This window comes from Rhincodon typus, chromosome 10 (genome assembly GCF_021869965.1).
Source record: "Rhincodon typus isolate 14 chromosome 10, sRhiTyp1.1, whole genome shotgun sequence".
In the NCBI taxonomy this organism is placed as follows: Eukaryota; Metazoa; Chordata; class Chondrichthyes; order Orectolobiformes; family Rhincodontidae; genus Rhincodon; species Rhincodon typus.
In genome coordinates, this window is record NC_063341.1 from 20,927,472 (window position 1) to 20,938,622 (window position 11,151).

Below are 11,151 nucleotides of genomic sequence, written 5' to 3' on the forward strand. Positions count from 1 at the left end.
CGTACATCTCCGATGTCCTCGCTTTTCAAGGACCGCAACTTCCCCCCCAGCTCAGTGGTCGAGAACGCCCTCGACCGTGTCTCCTGCATTTCGTGCAACTCATCCCTCACACATCCTCCCCGCAATAACAACCAAAACAGAATCCCCCTCGTCCTCACGTGCCACCCCACCAACCTCCGGATCCAACGCATCATCCTCCGACACTTCTGCCATCTGCAATCCGACCCCACCACCAAAGACATTTTTCCCTCCGCACCCTTATCTGCCTTCTGGAGGGACCACTCACTCCGTGACTCCCTTGTCCGCTCCACAATCCCCTCCAGCCCTACCTCACCCAGCACTTTTTCCTGCAACCACAGGAAGCACTACATCTGCCCCTACATCTCCCCCCTCACCTCCATCTCAGGCCCCAAGAAGAGTTTCCACATCAAGCAGACGTTCACCTGCACATCTGCCAATGTGGTATACTGCATCCGTTGTTCCCGTTGTGGCCTCTACATCGGGGAAACCAAGCGGAGGCTTGGGGGACCGCTTTGCAGAACACCTACACTCAGTTTGCACTGAACAACTGCACCTTTCAGTCGCAAACCGTTTCAACTCCCCCTCCCATTCCTCAAAAGACATGTCCATCCTGGGCCTCCTGCAGTGCCACAACGATGCTACCCGAAAGTTGCAGGAGCAGCAACTCCTATTCCGCTTGGGAACCCGGCAGCCCAATGGTATCAATGTGGACTTCACAAGCTTCAAAATCTCCCCTCCCCCTACCACATCCCAAAACCAGCTTAGCTCGTCCCCGACTCCCTAACCTGTCCTTCCTTCCACCTAACCCTCCTCCCACCTCAAGCCCCACCCCCATCTCCTACCTACTAACCTCATCCCGTCCTCTTGACCTGTCCGCCCTCCCTGGACTGACCTATCTCCTCCCCACCTACACTCTACTGGCTCCATCCCCACCTCTTTGACCGGTCTGTCTCCTCTCCGTCTATCTTCTCCTCTATCCATCTTCTATCCGCCTCCCTCTCTCCCTATTTATTTCAGAACCCCCTTCCCCTCCCCCATTTCTGAAGAAGGGTCTAGGCCTGAAACGTCAGCCTTCCTGCCATATTGTATTGTTAGTGAGAGGTGTAATTTTTCATGTAACTAGTTTGCATTTGAATTTATATTATAAATGATTATGGCATAGAAAGAAGTTGTTATTTGATCAGTCATATCTTTAGTTTCTTTTCAGATAATTGTCTGAGCCCAATTAAAAAACACAATTGAATCTGCTTCCACTGCACAGTTGATCAGGGTACACTAGATCTTAATCACCTGCCACTTTTTTTTTTAAAAAAAGTGTTGCTTTTGGCTGTTTTGCTCTTCATATTAATCGTAGAATGTGGAAACAGACACTCAGCTCATTCCATATACGAACCACCCTCCACTTAAGCCACTGTCTGCTGATTCTTGACTTGCATCGACGGCGACAGTTTTTTCCTATCTACTTGCCTCAACCCCCTATGATTTTTGAATACCTCTACTATTTCTGCTGTCATTCTTCTGTTTGTTCTGAAGAACGACGCCAGGTTTTCCAAACTATTCTTATTTCTGGTTTCTCCTGTCTGGAGCCATCCTCACAAATCTTTTCTGGACACTGTATATCATCTCATTCTTAAGAACCCACTATTGGGCACACTCCTCTGAGGCTGAAACAATCATTTATAAAGGTTCACCATCTTCTTTTGTACTTTATTTACAAAGCTCAGGATTTGGTGAGTCTTAGTATCGACATTCTCAACCTGACCAACCATCTTCAAAGAAATGGGCACATATACCTCCAGATTTCTTGGCTTCTGCATCTGCTTTAGAATTTTGTTTTGGAGTTCCTCAGTTTTCCTCCTAAAATTAATCACTTCACATATCTCTGCAGTATAGTTTTTGCACAAATATTCACTCATTCCACGACCTTAACGATCTGTGTTGGTTTTTTTAATTCAAATTTGTCCAATTGATTGTTTAATTGGAATTTTATCCTGAATTATCATTTCTAAAACCATTTGTTTCTCATGGGTTAAATTTGGCCTGTAGTTCATGGATTTATCCTTACCTAAAAATGTGGTGGAGGCAGGTTCAATTGATACATTCAAACAGGCATTAGATCATTATTTTGATAAATGGTGTACAGGGATATGTGCAAAGACAGGATATTGGAGCTAGGTAATGGAACTGGTGCAAGTACGACAAGCTGCATGGCATCTCCTGCGCTGTAACGATCCTGTAATTATTTTATTTTTAAACATGGGTTTGTGAGGTTTGCAAACCTTCAGTCCTCAATCATCACACTGTACTTGGGAGAATTGGGAGATATTGACCAATTTCCATCATTCCTTCAGTAAAGATTTGTCTGATCAGCTTTGATGACTTAATGCCAAGGTGGAATATGTGGCTACAGGGCCTTTTTGGGGCTGCTATTTTATTCTAGCTTTCTATACATAAAAAAGTAACCAGGTCAGGCATTTTATGACACACGTTTGGGGCAGGTAGGACTTGAATCTGGATTTTTTGACCCAAAGCTGGACACCCTACTTCTACATCACAAGCCTTTTTGGAAATATTGGAAAATATTTAATGTTGCTCCAATTCAATCAAGTGCTGATATCAGGAAAGGTTGATGCCAAGAGATAGAATTGTATATACCACTGCAAATGTTTTTTCTGAATCTGCTTTGCAGAATATACATGTGGGGAATTCTGTAAGCCACTGACCAGTTGTTAACATTGAAAATGATACCATATTATAATATATTTTAAATAAATATTTATGTGTAATGTTGAAAGATTTAGTGGTTGTTGGTCTGTGCATTATAACTGCAATTCTAATAATAGATTAACATTTGTGGATTTACTGTGCTTTTTTTTGAGCTTTTTATTGAGAGACTTAGAGAATGATGCTTGATCTTCTGCAGCTAAATGTCTCCACTCAATCTTTACCCCATTAGGCAAATACTTATTTTTCCATATATTGTTATTTTTAGAGATGTTGAATTAGTCTGAGCCAGGATGTTTTCTCTTTCCAAAGATTTTGTCATAACAATCAGATTTTATTTAATTTTTAAATGTAAGCTACTGAAGGCATGCATCTTAAATCTCCTGTCACCAGACATTGCAAATTTTAAAATTAAATGTGAGATTCTTGAAAACCTAACCTTTACATATACCTAGAGCATTTTGAAGATATCCTAGTGTGTTTAATCAAGCCAAATGTTCTTGTTTTTCTGTGTTTCTATTTTTTGTTTTATTAACCTGTTTGATATGTTATGGCGTACCTCTTGAGCAGATGGGAACTGAAACTGGGTCTTCTAGCTCAGAGGAAGGGACACTACCAAGCATCACGAGCCGAGCCCAGCCCAGTGTTTCTAGGTATTTTCTGATCAACTATTTAGGGATGCTGTTGTATACTCCTGAAGTAGGTGAGGGTTTGAATCCTAACTACCTTGTTCAGAGTGCACTATGTTTCTGTTGTTCTTTATATCCAAACGTGCTTTCTCACACAACTATTGTTTTACCACCGCATCACCCATATAACATTGCACTTGTTATGCATCATGCTCAATGTCTCTCTATGGTTTTAGTCAACCCATTCAGACATGTTACAACACCACTGAAGCAGATGGGACTTGAACCTGGGCCTCCTTGCTCACAGGTAGGAACATTATAACTGCACCACAAGAGTTCTAAATGATAACTTTACCGGAAATTTAGATATTTTCTAATCAACCTATGTAGCTATGATTACAGACCTCTGGAGCAGGTGAGAATTGAACTCTGGCCTCCTGGCTCAAAGGTAGGGACACTACCATTGTGCCACAAGAACCCCCCTCAATATTTCTAATTTTTAAATTTTTTTTTTAGAAACATTTTTTTATTTAACCTATTTTTCTAATCAACCTGTTCAGAGATGTTATTACTCGCCTCTGGAGCAGGTGGGACTTATACCCAGGTCTTCTGGCACAAATGTAGAGATACTGCCATGGCACCACAAGAACCCTTCTCAGTGTTTCTAAGAATTAAACTATTGTGCTGTTCAAGTCTGGGACCACATTGGGCTTAGTTCTGCTGGAGGGAAGCTTGGGATATCATAACATGCCTTCAGCATAGATTCCCTGAAATGTGAACTCTGCATGTGAAGGTGAAATTTCCAGTTATACAGGGTAAATGTTTGAGTAACTGGAAACAGTAGGATTTGATTGCAGGTGGTGGATAAATAATGTTTGGATCAGATTTTTATAATCTGTTCATAGTGTTTAATAGCAATGTCTGTGTTGTGTCTTTGAAAAAACTGCCCATTGGCCCTACTACTCTGCCCTTTCCTAGAGCCCCTTCAATTTGGTTATTTTAAGTATTTATCCAACTAGCCTTTGAAAATTATACTTTTAGGTAATGCATTCCTTGTTACTGAAATTTGTTGCATTTTGACAGCAAAGAAAATTCTCCTAATCTTGCCTACAATTCTTCTGTCAATTACACTAAATCTGTGCTCCATGTTTACTTACCCTCTGCCACTGGAAACAATTTTGATTTTTTTAAATCAAAATCCTTAATGATGTTGAACATCTGTTTAATCTCCCCTCCTAGCATTCTCATTTTACCATTAAAGTTGTTATTTGTATTGCATCGTCTCAGTTTTTGTGTGGAACGCATCACTTCACAATTCAAGTTGCATTTGCTGTATGTGGTTTGTTCTGTAGTGATTTTAATTTCCTCCTTGTGTTTATCGTTCTGAAATTAGTACCTGGTTATATTGCAGTATTAAATTCAGAGCAAACTTAAGACTACAGTTCACAACATTGATATCCAATTCACATCTTGACATCTTCACGCTGCTTATTTTCACTTTCAACATATCAGTTGCCTCTCTGCAAACCTCATCTGATCAGTGAAACCCTCAAGTGATTTGTCTCTGACTATTTTAATGTTGACTTGGTTGGCTTACCATCACCATCCATCCTTTAGAAACCATCCTTTAGAAATTTCAGTTTTAAATAAAAAACTTGTCCGTATTCTGTGTTTCATGTTCATCTGTTGACCCACATTAGCTTTCTGCCCCTCGGTGGCTCAAATTTTAAAAAAAAAGTTCCAAATCTCCTCTTGGCTTTACTTTCCCTGATGTGCAGTCTCTCGGGTGCTACATCTGCAGCCCTACTCCTCAAACATTAAAAATACTTTGAAAATCTCAATTCTTGTGCATCTTCCTCCAGCTGTTCCACGTATGGGCCTTCCACTCCCCTGCCCTCTGTCTTCTTCCCCCCCAGCCCCCACGCACATATTGATTGGTTGATTTTATTGTCATGTGTACTGAAATACAGTGAATACCTTTTTATTACAAGTGGTACAGGCAGATCACAGCATGCAAAGGATGTTCAGATCAAAAAGACTTCGAGGCATTCAGGTTGCATTATTTCAGGCTAGAGTCCATTCAACACTCTGATAATGGCCGGAAAGAAGCTGCTCCTGAACCTGCTTGTGCGTGTGTTCAACCTTCAGTATCATATACCTCTCTTTCTCTGCCGCTCACACTCTGTCTCTCTTTCTCTGGCGCTTGTGCGCTGTCTCTATTCCCCCCCACCCCGCCTTGAGGTATTTAATCTCTTTTGTTATGCCCATTGGCTTGGTGTTTTCCGTCCTCTGTTATGTGAAGCATTTTTCCGGATGTTTTTGCTTTCAAAGGTCCTGTATGAACAGAAGCTATTGTTGGTGTAATTAACTTCACCTTTTCAACTTGAGTTTCCATTTGAAAGGATTGTTTCATTTCATAAACCCAGATCCAAGAAGTGATTTTCTAATTTGCCTACCGTGTAAAATATATCAGCAGTAGCTCAATACACCATGAGTTAAATCCCCTTCCACACACTAGAACATGTAATCCTAGGCTGACGCAATGTAGTAATAAAGGATTGATGGGCCGTTGATGTCCTGTGTTTCAGATGAGATGTTAAACCAATCCCTGATCAGCTGGCTGTTAACATTAACATTATATTCAATTTGTAGATGAATAGAGAATATTTCCAACTTGTTGGGCAAGATATAAAAATCGAAACGGATCATTTTTTTCTGTTTATCTCATTGTAGATGTGGAACCTTGCTGTCCACAAATTGGCTGCCATGTTTCTGTTAAATAGTGACTGTACTTCTGAAGTACTTCATTTTGTATGTGAAGTACTTTAGGAAGAATCCCTTCAGTCATTAAAGGGATTGTGTAAATGTGTGTACTTGTACGTTCAGTTAGCTTTACAGTTGAGATAATGGCCTGAATACATTTGAAGTCATTTTTATAAATCCTATGGTTGGCAGTGGTAGTGTGGTAAATTTATGCATTAAGAAGTTTTTCATTCTGCTTGAAAATATTTTGACATCTTAGCAAAAATTTGTACCTCAGTTTTGGATGCAGTTGTTCGTTAGCTCGACAAGCCGGTTGTTCTGTGGTGTGCAGACGTTTCGTCACCCTTCCAGGCAACGTCAATGCAATCTCTGATCGAAGCGTTGGTGTTCTGCTTCCTTCCAGATTTATACGATCCTCTGGTGTGATGGTCTTATTTCTTCCAGTTGTGTTGTTTTAGTAGCGGTCTGTTTAAGGGGTCTATTTCTGTGTGCTTGTTAATGGAGTCCCGTGTTGAGAACCAGGCTTCCAGAAATTGCATGTCTGGTGTCCGCTTGTCCCAGTATGGTCCCCTTGTCCCAGTATGGTCCCCTTGTCCCAGTATGGTCCCCTTGTCCCAGTAGAACTGATTGCTCTCGTTATCTGTTTGTATTGAGACAAGTGAATATTGGTCGTGTCTTTTGACTACCAGCTGGTGTTCGTGTATCCTGGTCATCAATTTCCTCCCTGTTTGTCCAATGTGGTGTTTGCTGCACGGTATTCTGTATATCATGTTGATCTTGTTTACTATTGGTATGGGGTCTTTAGTCTTTGATAACATTTGGTGCAGAGTTGCTGTAAGTTTGTGTGCAATCATGATCTTATGTGGTCTTGGGAGTCTGGTAGTCATTTCTGATATATTTTTGGTGTAGGGTAGCATTGCTAGTGTCTTCTGTTGTACCGTGTCCTCTGACTTAAACGAGCCACAGCACCCCAGAATTCCAGAGAATGGAAGAGGAGCACTTACACACTGTTTTCACCAACAACAGATAGCCAAGACGTTTTGTCCACCGGTGTCTACAAAACACAAGACAGTCAGAGGACACAGTACAACAGAAGACACTAGCAGTGCTACCCTACGTCAGAAATGACTACCAGACTCCTCTAAAACCGCATAAGATCATGCACACAGCACTGCGGCAAATGTTATCAAAGACTAAAGACCCTGTACCAACAGTAAACAAGACCAATGTAATATACAGAATACCATGCAGTGAGTCCAATAAACATTACATTGGACAAACGGAGGAAATTGACGACCAGCATACGTGAACACCAGCTGGCAGTAAAAAGACGCGACCAATATTCACTTGTCTCAATACGCACGGACAATGAGGGCCATCGGTTCGACTGGGACAAGCGAACACCAGACATGCGAGGGAATTTCTGGAAGCCTGGTTCTCAACACGGGACTCCATTAACAAGCCCATAGAAATGGACCCGGTATACAGACCACTGCTAAAACAACAGAATGAGAAGCGACAAGACCATCACACCAGAAGATCATATATCTGGAAGGAAGCAGGACACCACCAATTGAATTAGAGGTCGCACTGATGATGTTGCCTAGAAGGGTAATGAAGCGTATGTACACCACAGAACACCCAGCTCGGCAAGCTAACAAACAACTGTAATTTTTTGACAACATAAATAGGAGTGATTTCAATGCCTTGAGCTTCGCCATTCAAGATATTTGTGGCTGATCTCTACCTCAAGTCCACTCTCTTGTCTACTCCTCATGGGTTAAGTCTAAGTCTTGAATATACCAAATGTAGCATCCACTGACTCTGAGGTGGACAATTCCAAAAATCAAAAGAAAAAGTGGGATGCCATTTTGATATTGTACAGGACATTGGTGGGGCCTCTTTTGGATTACTGTATAGTTGTAGTTGCCCTGCTATAGGAAGGATATTATTAAATTGGAGAGGATTCAGAAAAGATTAACCAGGATGTTGCCAGGGGTGGAAGGTTTGAGTTATATAGGCTGGGATGTTTTTCCCTGGAACGAAGAAGGCTGAGGGGGGAACTTACTGAGGTTTATAAAATCACAAGGGGCATAGTTACAATGAATAGCAAGGATCTTTTGCGTAGGGTAGGAGAGTTCAAAACTAGGGAGCGTATATTTTCAAGGTGAGAGGAGAAAAATTTGAAAAGGGGCATGAGGGGCAACCTTTTTTTTTAGACAAAGTGGTTTGTATATGCCAGAGGAAAAGAAATGCAGGTAGATTTATAACATTTAAAAGACATTTGGACAAGTACACGAATAGGAGAGGTTTGGAAGGATATGGGCCCAATGCAGGCAAGTGGGACTAGTTTATTTTGGGAACATGGTTGGTGTGGACCAGTTAGACTGAACGGTCAGTTTCCATGCTGTGTGACTCTATGCATACTTGAGCTCTATCTCTCTTCCATTAAACTGTGTTGACTTTGACATATGGATTACTTGAAACATTTAGAAAATCATAGTTGGTTCTGGGATTTTTCAGATGACTAATATCAAGTTAACTGAGTTTCCTGTTTTCATTCTTTCCTCTCTTGTAATATTGTGGTGCCATAATAGAAATTAGGAATTTTTGAAAAAATCATTACTAATGTGGTCACTATCTCTGCAGGTTCATCTTTCTAGAACCCTATAGTACAGGCTGTTAGGTCCTGGGGTTTTGACGGCTTTTAGCCCCTTAGGTTTTCCAACGCTTTGCATCTTCTGACACTAATTATCTTAAATTCCTTGTTCTTATTAACCCCTACTTGCCTCTGTTTCTGGTATGTAATTTATGTCATGTAATGTGAAGACGCAACCAAAATATTCTGACATGCTATTGTAGCCATAGTGTTCATACAGCTAGTCCAGTTTGGTTTTTGGTTAATGGTGACTCCAGGTCAGTTGGTAATGAAGGATTCAGTGATGATGGATCCTGAAAGTGTCAAGGGGAGATAAGTCAGCTTCTTTTGTTGGAGCTGGTTATTATCTGGCATAGAGGCTGTGAATTCTACTTGCAGCTTGTCAGTCCAAACTTGGAAATTGTCCAGGTCTTGCTGCATTTGGACATGGACTGCTTTAGTAGCTGAATTGAGAGTGGCACCGAAAATTGATGCAATCATTAGTGAACATCCCCACTTCTGACCTTTTTATAGTGGAGGGAAGGTTACTGAAGAAGCTGCTGAGATGGTTGGGTATTGTAACTCATTCTTGACTTTTAGTAAATGGTGGTAACTTGTATGGAGAGCTTATAATCAATGTTTCATCCAGTCTCCACACCTGTGAACCTGCTGGGAAGTCCACTGCTGGACGTGCATCTTGGAGGTCCGCATAATATTTGCAGGGAGCATGGCATATGGCTCTCGTCAAGTTATAACTGCCAAAACAGCTGCTTGCTACAGTAATTAAGTTATTCAGACATCCACTTCAAACTTGACTGTTCACTACTGCTGACAGGTAGTCTTTGTTAACTAAGTATTAACTGTCTGGATTCTTTTGAAGTTTTGAAGTCCTAAATTAAGTTACAAATGATAATTTAGATTGTTGCTTGAACAAAATTTCTATAAGAGCAAAAATGATGTGGATTTGGAGATAGCTGTTTAACTTGAGTTGGAAATTAGTTTGGTAGGTGGCCAGTAAAGAGAGAATCAATGGTATCTTCTCTGATTAACAGGGTGTGATGTGTTGTTTTCCCAGGTATCAGTTTCTGGGCCTTGATATCTTGCCGTCATCATGATTTTAGATGAAGGATAGAGTTATGTCCAGATTTGCAGGTAACAATAAATTTGGAGGGACAGAGTGGTGAAAATCGGAGCAGGGAGTTACAAAAGACAGGTTGAGTGAGCAAAACAAGGGCACTTGGAGTTCAGTGTAACAAAATGTGACATACTCAACATTGAATTGAAGGCAGATGAGCATTTTCTAAATGGTAAAGATCAAAATTGTTTGTTTTTCTTGAGTGGTGAAAACTTAATATTCTTTTTTCCAAAAGGCTGTGGATGTAGGGGCAGTCAGAATATCCAACATTTTTGTTGGGTGCTATGGAGCAAACAAATGAAAATTGATTGAGGTTTTGACCAAACATGATTGAATTAATTGGCTGAGCAATTGCAAAATGTTAAATAGACTACTCTTGTATGTATTTATTCCACTACTGAAGGAAGCTATGCTGTTAATAGCAGCCTCTTCTGTTTTTAGCCAAATCTATAATGCTGCTGAGAAAATGAAGACCTCTTAAAGTTGATTGCAAACTTACAATATAATTGATTTGTTCAAGTGATGATATAAACCTTCAGCTTTACTGCTTGCGGGTTTGTATCGTGAATCTCTCTTTCAGGTTATTCTCCAATATTGAATGTGCTCAAAATATTGCTACCACTTTTATTGAAAGCTTGACCCCTGCGGAACTGCAATTCATCTTGATATGTGATTTTCTTTTCTCATTCAGACCAAGCAGGTGGTATTTCAAAAGTTGTTCTAGAGCACATTTTTCTCTTTCGATGTCATTTATTTGCTGTCTTTTTTTGTGTATTGGTTATTTTACTGTTTTGCTTAAATTATTTGAAATAGTGTTAATGTAAATGACTTTAGCAGTCACCCAACTTTGGTTTTGTTTCTTTTCTCTTTACAGCAGTTATACAACCTTATTAACACACGAGCATGTCATTCTGAACAGTGGCAAAGTTGCTTTTTCTTTGTTGATCTAGTTCGGAGGAGAGGAGCAATTTGGGATTTGCTTGATGGAGTCTTCATTGATTAAAATGGCAAATGGCTTAATGAGAAATGGACTCCCAATCAAAAAAAACAGTATTGGGTTTCTGCTGCTGAAAATTCGCCTCTTTCCAAGTGTCTTTTAAAATTTAGCTGTTCAAAATATGCAGGAGTGCAAATGTGCTATTCTAAAACCAATAAGCAATTAATCATTGCTAGTTTGTTTTGCAGCAATAAAACATTTGACTGAGCAAGTATAATGCCTTGGTACATGAGCAATAACATGT

The 11,151-nt window shown here is 40.3% G+C and overlaps 1 protein-coding gene across 2 annotated transcripts in view; it reads left to right on the forward strand.

Moving 5' to 3' along the window:
* trmt13 (tRNA methyltransferase 13 homolog) overlaps positions 1 to 11,151 on the forward strand; it is a 147,569-nt gene that overhangs the window by 66,573 nt on the left and 69,845 nt on the right. The gene's annotated exons all lie outside the window — the stretch shown is intronic.